The sequence below is a fragment of the Phyllostomus hastatus genome, unplaced genomic scaffold (genome assembly GCF_019186645.2).
Source record: "Phyllostomus hastatus isolate PE091 unplaced genomic scaffold, TTU_PhHast_1.1 phas_contig_58, whole genome shotgun sequence".
Taxonomy (NCBI): domain Eukaryota; kingdom Metazoa; phylum Chordata; class Mammalia; order Chiroptera; family Phyllostomidae; genus Phyllostomus; species Phyllostomus hastatus.
Genome location: NW_025333916.1, coordinates 18,407,501 through 18,422,238, shown reverse-complemented (window position 1 = coordinate 18,422,238; position 14,738 = coordinate 18,407,501). Strand labels below are relative to the sequence as shown.

Genomic DNA, 14,738 nt, shown 5'->3' with positions numbered 1-14,738 from the left:
CCAGGGACGAGAGCCCCCGTTGCATGTTCATCTCACTCCTATGGAACGCCTGGACCCCCCAGAGCCCACACCCCTCCACCCAGAAGAGCCACAGTATGTCCTTCCTGCCCCTCCAGCAAGGCCAAGACCCCCCTTCCGGCTCAGGTCCGAAGCGAAGTCTGAGACCTGCCCTCCCTCCCTTGAGCTTGTGGGCATCACAGCCAGGCCCCTTCTTGGTGGCACAACACAGCAAAATTTTTCTTCCAAATGTAAACGACTGACCTTCCAGTCCAGCTCTCAGAACCAGAACTTTGCTGTGACTGTTTCTACAATCAGAAAAGAAGGACAGGGAGGATCTGGAAAAGGAACACTTTCCGGGAGGCACCTGGGAAGGAAGGAAAGGGCGGAACCTAAGAGTCTTTCTCTGATCTTTCCTTTCCCAAGGACAACATTCGAAGTCAGATTAACAGAAGTCGTCCTCTCAGAACACACCTATCCCCAGTCCACATGTCCTGGGTTGTGTTGACCCCATCAGAGGTCACAACCGTGCTTCCCCCTTTTGCAGCCTGCTTTGACCCCAAATCTAATGCCCTGTTCTCCAAAGCTAAGGGTTTAGGCGTCAGGGCTTCTGCCCATAACTGTCTGCCTTTATATGCTCCCTCCTGCTCACGTGAAACTCTGTGTCACCTTCCGTGCAGCCTTCTGCAAACTCACTCTTGCCTTTGCCCTCTTCCCACCCCGTCCTCTCTGAGCTCACGCGGACCCTGGGCATGGCTCTCTGCCACACCCAGCACACTGGGTGATGACGCCAGTTCCATCCATCTGCTAATGTTTACAAAATGTGGCTTGGGCAACATTACAAAAATGGCCATGACTCAGTCCATGACTAGGAAGGGTGAGGCAGGCCCTCAAGTCAGAGATGCATATGGCTTGTCCTCTCATCTCATTCATTAGCTAGCCCTGACCACACTGGCTAAACAGGAGCACAATGCATGTCTCTAGGTCTCTAGCACCATCTGCTATCCTTATCCTTTTCTTCATAGCTCTCGACACTACCTAATACCTATCCGCACAGATAGATGGACAGACAGACATACCTACATACAGATTTTTAAGTTAGTTTTTTGTCCACTAGAATGTAAGCTCCACTAAAGCAAGATCTCTGGTATGTTTTCATCTGTGCTGTGCAGACCCCTAAGATCTGGAATGGTGCCTGTGCCAGAGCAAGTTCTCAGTAAATATCGGTTGATGGATACATGTGTGGGCAGATGAGAATGTCTCAAGCAAGATAGGAAACTCTGGGATCAGGGTGGGGGTGGGGAGATAAGAAGATCAGGTGAGGGTAGGGAGAAGAATTTTCTCAGACTTTTTAACTTGAAGTACCTTGTTGGGCAACCAGGAAGGGGGGATTCCAGTGAGCAACAGGTGATTCCAGTGGGTAAAGGAGTTTAGAGCAGGCAATATAATCTGGGAAACAATCAGCATATAGGAGGTGACTGAAGTCACAGGTAGGAGTGAGTCTACCCCTAAAAAGCAGGTCACGTAAGTAAGGGTGAGCTCGCTATTGTATGGTAGAGAAGTAGTGTTAGCGCCTGTCTTGCAGGGATGTGTGCGTTAAAGCAGTGGGAGCACTGAAGTACCTGCTCTCCCTCTCTCTTCAAGGCTTAGCCAGACTGCTCTAGACAGCAGGAGCTCGGTAAACGCACACTGTAAATGTGAACACCTTGTGAAACTAAGAAAGGCCATTTTCAGTGCCATCTTCTCCTCACGGCACTTGGGCACAGCAAGGAGCCACACGGCAATTGGGCAGAGCCACATTTACAACGGCTCTGTTTTCCTTTTGCAGGACTCTCAGTTATTCCAGTCTGATGAAAGATTAAAAGACCCTCCAGCATTGCCTACAGGATGCAATAATGCTGTATTACTTTTTATTATCTAGTGGGGGCAAGAAAACGATCAGGAATACAATTACTCATTCCTACAAGGTCCATGAACATTAATGTCCACCATGGTGCAAGCATTGTAGTTACAGATTTAAAGTTAAATCCACAAGGAAAAAAACTCCCTGGCACAGACTAACAAGTAGTAACAAGTGTGGCAAGTGAGCTAAAACTCAAAGGCTGAGTTCGATGTAATGGTTCAATGTCAAGACAGGAAAACAAAAATCACTGGTCGACTTAGACGGTTTGCTTTTAAGTCTGTGACTAACTGTAGCTTAACTAAAAATAACCGCCGAAGTCAATGAAGGAGAAACGAATGTCACTGTGAGTGCCCCAAGTAGAAGAGTCAGCCAGTGGAGGAGGAGAAGGCTCCAGCCCACTCGGCCACTGCAGCACAGGGAGAAGCACCGGCGGCGCCACAGTGCCGCGGTGCTGCATTGGGTCGACTCCTCCCCAACTCCGGCTTGAGCGTCCCTGCTTTTCCCTTTTATTTTTCTGTATGAGAATTCCACTTAAAATTTTGTTTGAAGAAAGCACTCACTGTTACAACACTACGGAAGCCACTGACCTGGAGCAATTCTGGGGATTAAAATGAAAAAGTTTTAGAATTCTAATTTTTATGCCCACTTTCACACTGGATCCAGAGTATCTTGGTGGTGATTACCATGGGGGTTGGTTGGTGCTGAGAGTAAGAGGTGCTTACACTTTATAATTCTGTAATGTTTGAATTTTGTATAATAAAAACTAATATTTTGCTCATCAAAAAAGTATTAGAGATACCTTACTTCAGACTACTCATCTTTCTGATTTTTCATAGGAAACAAATTTTAACTACATCTAGTTGCTTCTGGGCAACAATGAAATTCTAATGGGACCTCAGACATTACTGTATTTATGCTAAGAAATGAGAGAAAATGTTCCATGTTTAGTTAATAGTAAAAATCTATTCATATAGGACTATTCTCTGGGGGATTTGTGTACATTGGAATCATATTATTGTTTTCCAAACAACTTTCATAAGATTCCTGAATGCTATTCTGTTTCAGATAAAAATCAAGTGTTTCAAATTTTAATGGCAAAGTGGTGTTTAAATGAAGAAAAAAATGCCTACAAACAATGGACTGTAAGACGTTAAAACAGAAGCAGATTTCAAACGCCAGCCCTTCTCCCAGTTCCCAGCGAGGAGGAGGGGACATTAACAACAAGAACTATGGAGCATTATTTCAATAATCTCTATTCTAACTCGGCCTTGGAAGTTTTGTCTTCAGTCTGGGGAGATACACAAACAACAGTGAGACTCCGGCTCACGGGGAGTATTTCGGATTTCCCTTGTGGAGATGGAGGCAGGGCACCTCCCGTCCAGCAAGATAAGAGGCCCAGCCCTGCACTACCGGGACAAAGGCCCTGCTGGGCCCCGGGAGGAAAAGCTGAGTTCGGATTTCCTTCCACACTCTCTAACTTCCCTGTGACCTGCGGCACACATGTGAGAGGGAGGCGGTTGGTCGGGGTTAAAAGTACAGTCTGGCCACAGAGCCCCACCCAGCTGACTGACCCACAGAGCGCATGAACCTGACCTTGGCCTTGCCACCCCTGTTCTCTAACCAAATGTGTTAACTGACTTCAGATTCTTGAACTATGCCTCAGATGCATTTCCAGACTAACACATACACAGAAAAAGTGACAGGACATAATTTTCTCTAGTGAGAGGAAAATATTTTATATTATTAATAGCTAACCACTTACCAACCAATTTGACTACAATCAATGAAACAACTCACAACTGGTTTAAATCTCTTTCTCCAAACGATTCTTCTGTATTAGAGGGTTACAGATGTCTTGCTGAAATCTCCAAAAAACACTGTCCTCAGAGACAATGCTGCCAACGCGTGAGTTTGGGTTCCTGAGCTTTTCCCGTGCAGGAACCGAAGACCACTCATGCTAGAGCAGGATGCTGCTTCCTTTCACCGGGCCTCCTGCTCTCACTGTGCATGTTCCTCAGTCACCAAGACTGCACGGCCCCAGGGCTCTTTGAGTACAGCCCAGACCTGCTGACAGTCGCGGAAGAGAGGACATCAGAGACGATTTGGTGCGAAGCCATCATTCATCAAGAGAGGAGTCCAGAGAAGTGAGTGACAAAAGCATTCTCAGTGGTGAAGCTGGGGACAGCAAACTAGGCAGTCCCTCCTCATCCTGTGTTCTGCCAGCGGATCAGAAACCAGGTTCCTCCAGTCCCTCCCCCATCAGATGTATCTCCTGTGGGGTCGAGGAGGCTGAGTGGGGGGCAACCCCCCAGAACAGCTAAAGTTTATCTGCTTCATACATTAGGGTTAAACACAAGATTCCATTTGAAAAAAAGGGTTTCACAGTAAATAAACACCTTGAAAACCACCACATGGCAAAACAAACTTGAAATAAAAGGAAAGCTAAAGAGAAAGAACTAAAAACATAAGGGTTTTATTTTAATGAATGTGTCCTTTCATAAATGAAATAAGAAAAGAAAACAGCACTAAACCCAAATGTTATAGTGCAAGAGTCCTCGCCTTTATTTTTGCCTGCCTGGGAAAATAAAACAAACAAACAAACAAAAACAAAGACTGAGAGAAGAAAAACAAAGAGAAGAGACTATATTTTAGTTTCTAGGTCCCTGGGAAAATCTTACATCCATATTGTATTAACTAGACAATTTAAATTGCTAAGACAAATCTTTACTAAAAAAAAAGGAAGAGAGAAGAGTTTTCATAAATTACCTGTGTGTGGGGAAGGGAAGAGGCAAGAGTCCCAATTTTACATTTGCTTTCCCGTCTGCTGAACATCTTTACCAGCTTTCAATTTCTCCCATTCCTAAAAAAAAAAGTCCTTCCTACAGGTGCTCACAAGCCCTGAACTGTCTGTCTTTAAGGTCAGTAAGAGGCAGGAACTGGTTTGTTACTACATGGTAGGCTAGAGCTGGATGCAATTTGCAGAAAAAGCAGACAGCCCTGGGGACACTGGGGATTCAACAAGTCACTGTTCACTGTGGTTTTGACACTCCACAAAGAACCTTTCTTTTTGTCATTCTAGGCTCATATTGGAGCCAGATGATTTACAAACCTTGCTATAAACAATCTTAACTTTTTAAAGTTAATAGCTTCCAATGACATTGAACCAAACAACTTCTTTGCATTTTACAGACCATTTAAAGCCAGCAAACTTGATCATTCAGTAATGCAGTGTGCTTTACAGGAAGTGCCCTCACGCTAAGTACAATCCTTTGGGGACTTTGTTAATAGGCTCCGTGAAGTCAGCTCTGTCTCAGCCAAGTGTCCTCTCAGTACCATCCTCTGAAAAGATTGAATGTCATCTTCTAAACCCACAACCCCTCTTCCTTCCTTTCCCTCCCACTCACTCCTGGCTTGCCACAAGCAACATTAGCATACAATGCAAAAGAGAGGCACCGCCATTTCTAGGCACAGAGTACTGAACATGTTTTTAAGAAGTCAAAAGAAAACGTCACAAAGTACTGATTTTCCTTATGCTCTAAGGATACACGAAAATTAATATGACTTGCTTTATAAACTTGGAGCATTCTGAGAGGCTGTCTTGGTTAGCCTCCAAGCCAACTTACTTAAGTAGCCTAATTTTTATGCTCTACTTTTGAAGATCTCCAGGACAGAAATTCCACTTGCCGATGGTAGCCTGACTTATGGTTTAATTTCCTTCAGAGTCAAAGGAGGCTGCCTCTCTCAACTTTTTTAAAAAGTTAAACCAGAGCATAACTCTTTTTAAGGACATCATCTGAACCCGGGAACTGGTAACTGAAACAACACAACAGTGAGCAACCAAGGACCAGGCTGCAGGCTGAACCACAGACAGCGGAAGCGCGCCTGGCTTCCTTCGGGCGGGCACGCTGCCCCCTCCGCCCGGACGTGTCTGCACACACCACGGGTGTCCGCATGAACGACTCAAGTTCACAAGTTTAAGAAGTGACTCTGCAGCTCCTGGAAGGAAAGTAGCTCATGTGCAATGGAGATTTTTCTAGCCACTGGGGAAAATCTTTCCCAGGCCTTCCAATACTTTCCAAATGAGGAAAAGAAGTTCTGGATTTTGGTGTCCTTTCCTCTTCTGTTTTTCTAGGGTTCCCTAAGCAACGCCATACTCAGGCTTCCTACATTTTTTAAAAGGTGAACTTTCCACTGAGCTACGCTTCTTGAAACAAGTCTTCTGGAGACTTTGCCCTTGGCCTCCTGGAATTTTTCAATGAAACTCAAAAGAGATATTTACCTGACCCCAAATGTTATCCTAATGCAAACTCTGTTTTTAATTCCTTGAACTCTTCCCTTTCTCTTTTTTTGTCAAGCCCTCTGGGAAGGAAGGACAAGTACAGATGTTGGCTTGGCCTCAACTGGCCAACGTCGCGGCCATCCAGTTCTAACAGTTTCTCAAGAACTTGGACAGCAGCACAAAGACCTTAATTATGCTCTATCCTCTGGCACGGCCCTCTGCACTTCACCTTTCTGGAGGATCAATGTAAAGACAGGAAATGCCAGCACATTATCTTTGTGGCAAAAATGTCAATTACAGGAAGAATAAAGGAATATTATGGGTTTTTTGAAAGCAAAGAGAGCAGAAAAGAACTATGACCTAAGGGGCAGAGAGGAGGAGGAAGAGACCATTTTTTGCCAGCTAAAGAATCCATACGAGGCTGGGACCGGGCTCTCTCTGGCAGGGCACATTTGTGGAGTTTTGGAATTGGGCACCTACAATTGGGGTTTTGTTGAGAGTGTCCTTTTTTGGAAGAAGGAAGGTTCCTGTATGGAGGTTTTGGCAATTCCATTTCAAGCAGTCACATTTACCCTTGCCTGGCAACGGCGTGGGCTGTCACATGTACGCACACGGCATGGTCGTGTGTATTTCAGGGGCTATTCCCTCCACCAGGGAACAGGTACTTTCCTTTACCAAGAGATCAAGAGGTGAGGTCAGTGGCTTCACTCTACTGCCTATATTCTCCGGGAAATGGCCTCCAGGCATCACTTAAGCCCGAGGCTTCCGACACCATTCTCTACTTCACTCCATCTCAAACTCTGGGTTCACGCTGGCATGCGTGCTTCTAGCTACACACCCTGCCTCGAGGCAGAACTACCCTGTGGTCCAGCAACAACCTGTGCAAGCGCTCCGAGTCCGACGCCCGGCTGCACAGAAGGTACATCTGGGGGCAGGGGGAGTGACGACTCACAGACCGCTGCGTGGGGAGCAGAGCCTTTGAAAAAGGCACACACGGTATAATAGTGAAGATTAACTCAAACCTCAGTACAAAAGTGTAATTTATGTCCTCCACCTTTTTAAATCTGATTCTTCAGAAGAAAGAGATGAAAAGTGCCTCCAAGCAAAGCACAAAAGCTCTCACACAGAATACGAAGTGCCATCAGTCCAGTGACTTTGCTACTTCGGCCATCTCCCTGCACCATGGGTCTCACCAGCGAAAGCAATCAGAGCCACGGCTGAAACATCCCCAGGTTTCGGGACTGAGCCAAGGAGAGAGATGCGTCCATGGAAATGCCCTCTCTGATGTATACTTTGCACTTGTAGTGAGTGGGTTAATGATTTGTAAGACTCCTGAAAAATTGCTCTTTGGAATCTCATTTAACAAGAATACTTTTCATGTATATTCCAGCTGGTTATGTCGAAATCAAGGGCTTTGACAGGGATCTTCAGGTGAAGGAAAGGACCAGGCAAGTCACTGGAGCTTCCTCAGCTACAGGAATCAGAAAGACGTTTGAGGGTGGTGATGGCAGAGGATTCATACATTAGCAGCAACACAGTCACAGGAAATAAGCAAGCAAATAAATAGCTAAATAAAGGTTTTAACTTTTTTTAATCTTCATCTAGCTCAACTCAGACTGGTTACTTCTTTATCTGTGGGCCACTTTGCATAAACAGGAGCCCTAGAATTTAAAAAAGGAGGACTTATTTTGTTTCTGTCCCATGCAAATTTTTATTGACTAAGTTTATTATCAATGGCTTACTTGTTTTGTTTTGAAAGGAGTTATAGCTTTAAAAATGTCTTTTCTTCTAGATGCTAACTAAGGGATCTTCAGTCTCAGTTTACAATGAAACTCAGTGCCTCTTCTCTAACGGGATCGTCATGGAGCTACCTCCCTGGCAGCCGTAAGGATCAAGTGGGTGATGCTACAGTGATAAAGCAGGATGCAAACACCAACGGTTGCGTCATCGTCTGCCATCTGATTTCCATGTTGTCGCATCAGCATTCAAGTGCCATCCCTCCTGGTTTTCTAGAAGCACATACAGGGACAGCAGTGTCCTCATGTCACAAATGAGTAACCAAAGCCCCGCACACCGAGCCCTCACACAGCTGGTTTGCCACAGGCCCTTCACCCCCTGCCCCTCCTCTGCCCTGTGCCCCAGTTCCCACAGAACCACAGCACACGCCGACCACCGAGTCTGTGAAGAGGACTCCCGCTCAGCATGTTCAAATGTCATGATGGTGAGCCCAAGCAAGGCTGGACCATTGCTGCCCTCCCCCATGCAGGAGCTATGCACACTCAACAAACAGCAGCAGAACTTCCAGATTTTGTAGAAAAATAACTGTCTTTAAATTCTGTCCCACTACTCAATGTTGGGTCCTCTGTTTATTAATATAGAATAAACTGTTTTTAGCAATTATTATTCAGAAAGCTATAGAAAAGGGCATTTCAACATAACAAGAACTAGACTATTCTATATATAGTGGAGTGTTCTTTTTAATTCTTTTTGTTGCCTCATGAATGCCTACTGAGTTGTTGAACTCAGTAGGCTTATTTATTGGAGGTAGAGAGACACCTAGTAGCTGTTGCTTCAAAAAGAACTATCAGACTATTACAATTACTCCTATCCTTTCAATCCTGTCCTTCACTGTTAATGGTACTTATAGTCATTAAAGTCCTTGCCATATGAATTGTGAAAACCAGATATTAACCAAGGCAATCCCAGATACCTTGAACTTCACTAGCAATGTTAAACTGTCTGTTGCACAGCCAATCAAACTCGGTCCTAGATATTTCCCACAATCTGTATGTTGCTCTGGTTGATGCTTGTTGGCCAGACAAGCCGATTGGCACCCTCTTCCTAACTAGGACAAATGATGACAAAGTTAGACACTGCAAGCTAACTATTCTGAAAGAATTTCACCACTTTTAAGGGCCTGTGGGCCAAGAATAAATGATACGACAGGAAAAGACCACCAGAAAATGCTGACACCTTCAATCTCTGCTTTTGTCTCTGCGTCCCACACCTCCTGGACACAGGGACTCAGGTCCGAATCCGAAATACCCTAGGTCCATATGTAAGCCATTATGAGCAACTGCGCTTGAAATTTAATTACACATCTGCTCTTCTGCAGCCTTTGGACATCTTAGGACTTTCTCTGACAAATGTTTGCAAAGGCCACAATCACGAGCATCTGTAACTGGATCCCCAGCCACAGGGCAAAACACCACACAACACCAAGAGGCTTTGGGTCCAACCTCAGTTGGTTTCTTGCCTCCCTCACTTTCTTTAAAATTGCGCTGAGCCTTCAGTTTGCAGAGAGCTGATTAGCCCTGGAAGAAGGCGGCCCGGGGTTCTCTCTATCATTCTCCACACACAGGCCGGGTGAACCCTTATCATCTCCCCCTTCTGGTGGTGGCCTCCCTGGTACCTTGAGAAAAAGGCCTCGTGGCAAGTGAGGGCCTCTGTGCCAATGACGTTCCCCTGGCGGTTTCTGAATCCCTGAAGGAGGCTTGGGATGCACCTGGCTCCAAGTGAGCCAGGAAGCAGGTGCACCAGGACTTCCCCGACACTTCCCTTGGGTCGCTCCGAAGCTGTGTGGCTCTGGGGCTGCAGCGCCCTTTCTAACTATAGTTGGCCACTGGCATGGCCTGTGATCTCAAACAACACAGTGAACCTCCCTGTGTCTGTTCCATATTTTTAAAACTTGACAGCATCCACTTCTTATAAGGATTTCTGTACTGTCCTCTTTCATCCTACACACACTCCAGGTTGCCATGCACTGACCCAGTGACCCTGGCCACACCCCCTTCCCTTTTTCTCATCCAGTTCCTAGCCATCTTCTATTTTTTCCTTAGGAGGAACAGAAGTCCTCCTCAAAGGATGAAGCACAGTAACAATCTAGGTAATACAGTGTTATCATTACTGTCATCCTCATTATCCTCTTTGAAAGCTCCATTTGGAGAGTTAAAAGCTCTGCAGCCAGACTAGCAGCGTTAACTCCAGTTATATAACTGCTCTAGGCTGAGTTTTCTCATCTGTAAAGTGGGGATGACGTCACAACACCCAACTCAGAATTACTGTGAGAAAGCACTTAGGATAGTGTCAGGAGCGATGCACGGTGCACAGCATTAGTCACTCTCATCCTACAGTCAATTTTGCTTTCTCTCTTGTTTCATCAAGGACCTTTTAAAATAAATCACTTTTCCCAAGGCATTCAATGTTAATGTGCCAAAGAAAGACGAGGGACTAATAACTATTGTTACATATTCCATTTCACTTAATGCTGCTAACCAGCATGTGCAGCACAATTTATTGTCCCCTTTCCATGTGAAGTTCAGGAAGGTCAAGCATCTATTAGGTGGCAGCCAGAATTCAGAGTCAGGCCTGAATGACCCGGACTATGCATTGTTTCCATTTAGATATGAAGCAGAAGGAAAAGAAAGGTTTTCCTTAAAAATTTGGAAAGTCATCTAATTTACATACACAGCATGGTTCAAAGTCCACTGGAACAAACAGCTTGAGCTTTGGACTTGTTCAGTAAAGACTCAGCTCCAATGGCACCTACTCTCCACTTCTCCATCCCTCCTTGACCTGCACCCCCACGAGCAAGTTAAAGGGACCCCAAATTAAACCTGACGCTGCAGGGTGTCGCTGCAGAATATGATCTGTGCGGCACGCAAGACCACGCCTTACAAAGAACATTTTACAGGTCTATGTAATTAGAAAGACATCTAACTAAAACATCTGTATCATTGTGAAACTCAACCTGTGTCTACTATGAAATGCCCCTGCATCCTATGCTAAACGTACCCACTTTCACTCACGGGCCCGTGTTAGAGCTGGCACTGCCTTACAGTTCACTTCTAGGGGTGGGGTGTGGTCCAGGAAGACCCAGCCAGCCACAGCAAAACAAAAAGGGGAGGGGAGTCACTTTAAAAGTATGTTATAATGAAACATTACCTTCAGATTATTGTATTTTCTTTTGACAAGTACTTGGCAGGAGAGTAGATACAAACTTAGATAAAGGCATTAACTCATTCATTATGTAAATAAAACGGAATCCAAATTCTCCATAATGTACCTACTAGAGCCTCCACGTCAATTTACCTTGCTTCTTGATGTATTTTTACTATTATTCATTTTTTTTCCTTCTCATTTCATACATTTTTATAACTAACGATCGCTGCAGGTAAAATTTCTATCAAGGAAAGGAGAGTGCTATTCAATTTCTTTTTTCCATTATACAATTAGGTCTCCCCTCCCGGAAAGGCTGACAATCACTGAGGCACACAACTGCCTCTTGATATTTCAAGTGAAAATTGCTGGACAACTGTTTTTAAAACATCTATGAGGTTTATTCTTGGATTTAATAAAGCTCAACGTACTTTTATGACAAAGAGTACTTTACATGGAATGAGTTTATACTTCATTAAACAGAACAGTTACATCCACACGGGAACAGTTAGTCTTACTGAAATTACGTAGAGTGTATGGTCATCATACACCCAGAAGAATGTTCTGCAAATGGTAACACGAAGCATGCCTTCTGTAACCACAGGCTTACAGCTGAGGACAGTTCTGATTCTCTCAAGCCTTTGATTATCTTTGGGAATCTTTGACCCTTTACACCTGGGGATTTGTGACATTTCTGTTGACCATTTAACATTAACCAAGTATTTCTTGATGCAAACCTAACAACACATTTAATGCACTAGTTTGTGGCAAAAGAGGAGAAACTCACTATTTTTCATAAAATCACCTCAAATACAGTCCCTGTCCATACTGACAGACTCTCTACGGAAGGAAAACACCCTTGACTCGCCCATATGTACAAGTTTACAGAGGAGAATTAAGATGAGGACATAACCCCTCAGTTTGTCTCTTTGTTCCCATGACCAGGCAACCAACAAAATGCAAAGAACAGACAGAAGTGGCTGACCTAGTGAGCCCTCACATTTTTCCCTCTGCAGCCTTTGAAACAGTTATAGCTCCTTTATCTTTATTAGGGCATTTTCCTCATCACATTAATGAGTCACTAAACAAAAGGCTTACTAAAATGTTTACATTTGGGAACAAATTATCTGTTAAAGTCCTAGCAGAAGAGACAAGTCACAATTTGCCATTGCTTTTCCATGAAATCATCTGGGAAACGCAAGACAGAAGAGCTGGGACAGAAACACACGATGACGTGTAAAATCCAGAGTAAAGCCTAGGGCCAATGCCAAGAAAATGTGAGCAATCCTTTTTGCCACGTAATCCCTACCATCCCCATCCCTACTCCCTGCCTTGGTGGAGGAGCTCTTTCTTTTTGACAACTATCAAACAGGACATTCTTTCAGAGAAGTGAGCATTGTTAAAACCAAGCACTGAGTAAGGTAAGTGAGGGGAATAGAAGTTGGTAGAAACCTTGTGCTGTGGGGACTTATAGGACCAAAAAGGAATCTAGTTCTAGATGAGGCAGTATTTACAGCATGAACAGAAAGAATAAAGGGCAAATGCACATTCATCACGTCTTCTTACGGTTCCATCCGGCACACACCAGCAGCATGAATACGCGGCTGCTGGGTCTGAGAAGCCGGTTCCTGACCGGATTCCAGACCCAGGGCCAGCTCGGGGGAGCTGTGAAGGGTATGCTGTGCACGACATCTGGAGTGTTTCTAAAAAAATGGTTCCCATCGAATCATTTCTACTTGGTGGTCTTTTCACAGTGGTCAAGAACACATATTAACTGAATTAACAATAGTACAACATTGTTTTTAACAAGCAATGCAGACCTATAGTTAGAAGTCAAAGGGAAGTTACACATGTGTTAGTAGAATTCCAGCCAGAGAACGGTGGAAGAGGCCAGAAGTACCCAGAGAAGGCACAGCAGTGTCCCAAGGGGCCGGGAAGGACAGAGAGCACACAGCCCACCCCTGCCCAGAGGAGACGGAGAAGAGAGCCTCCGAAAATCCACAGGAAATTCTGCCCAGGGAATTCCTCTCTCTCTAAAAGGCACCCTGGTAGCTCCTCAAAGTGACAGCTCGCCTGGCTTTGTCCCCTGTGCGGCTTCTACTTCTCAGGGTAAGCTGCATAAACTCTCCACCCTGTGGGGAGAGGGGTCTTTTTCCCTTTCTCTCTACTACAGCTTCACAAGTATGAACCAAACTGACCCTTTTGGAACATCTTTCACTTTCTTTTTTTTTTTAATGTATTGATTTTAGAAAGAGAAAGGAAGGAGGGGAGAGAGAAACATACATAGATTTTGTTGTTCTGCTTATTTATGTCTTCATTGGTTGCTTCTTGCGTGTGTCCTGACCGGGATAAAACCCGCAACCCTGGCGTATCAGGACGATGCTCCAACCAGCTGAGCTACCCGGCCAGGGGCTCTTTCACTTCCTTCACTTCTAATTTCATCCCCAGTGAGTTCTGCCTGATCACTCTGAGTGAGTGAAAATCCAGGCACATATAAACACACACTCGGCTGAATTACTCTTGGTAAGTCAGACAGTTGTTCTGAATTTCAGAAAAGATTCAAAGCTGTGCAAACAGAGGTTCCCTCACACAGTCAGGACAGACTCTATTCCTGAGTTCATGTCCAGCAGAACAAAAACCATGGGCAGTACACAGCATATTCATAGCAGCATTAACCACACAGCCAAAGTGTGGAAATAACAGATGAGTGGATAAACAGAATGTGTCATATACTGAAAATGGAATATTGTTCAGCCTTAAAAAGGAAATTTGGACATACGGTACCATATGGACGAAGCTTGAACATGTGCTAAGTAAGCCGGTCACAGAAGGACGAGTACTGTATGGTTCCTCTAGTGCAAAGTTCTCAGAGCAGTCAAATTCATAGACACAGAAAGTGGAAGGGCAGGGGCCAAGGCAGGGCGGGAAATGGAGCGTCACTGTTCAATGGGCACCAAATTCAGTTCTGCAAGATGAAAAGAGTTCTGGACGTGGGTGGTGGTGATGTCTGCACAAAAATGCAAATGCACTTAATGCCACGGAACAACTCTACACTTCGAAATATTAAGACAGTTAATTTTACGTTATGTGTATTTTATCACAATTTAAAAAAAACAACAACAACAACAGGCAGTTTCCAAGTGTGGCTGTGCCAATCTGCACTTAACCTGGGTCTTCGGGAGGGAGCCATCACTGCACAGCAGGGCTGGGTCACTACCCTCTTTGGACAATTGCACGGGAGCTAAAGCAGATGCCAGCAGGGCTGTGCCATTCCTCCTCAAGGGGAGGCCTTCCCCAGGGAGCACACTGTCCGCATCAGGAATGGCTGACTTAGTTCCCTTCCTTGTGGCAATCAGGAGAAGTGGCTCCCTGCCCAGAAATGGGAAGGGTAATAAGACCACCGGGTTCCCAGAATTAAGGAAGGAGGAAGAGCCAAAGTCAAGAGACCAAGGCCCTGAGATCTTTGGGGGTGCACTTCCACCTTATAGTTTTATGCTGGAGGAAGATGGGCCTGGACCGTAGAGGCACCAGCTGCCTCCACCAGGTACTTCCCGCTTCCCACTTCTGCTCCCATAAAAATATCATTTCCAGGATAAAAAAGCCTTTTTTAAAAACTGCTCT

At 44.9% G+C, this 14,738-nt stretch overlaps 1 protein-coding gene across 4 annotated transcripts in view; it reads right to left on the bottom strand.

Annotated features, from left to right (window-relative positions):
* The window catches only part of LHFPL2 (LHFPL tetraspan subfamily member 2), a 145,933-nt gene that overhangs the window by 86,133 nt on the left and 45,062 nt on the right, over nt 1-14,738 (bottom strand). Inside the window, exon 1 of one of the 4 annotated variants that reach the window (XM_045847992.1) lies at nt 4,667-4,712. The exons of the other annotated variants lie outside the window; for them this stretch is intronic. The gene's annotated coding sequence lies outside the window, so the exon portion shown is untranslated. Of the gene's footprint in view, nt 1-4,666; nt 4,713-14,738 lie in introns of those variants that run through there. 4 annotated transcript variants of the gene reach the window in all.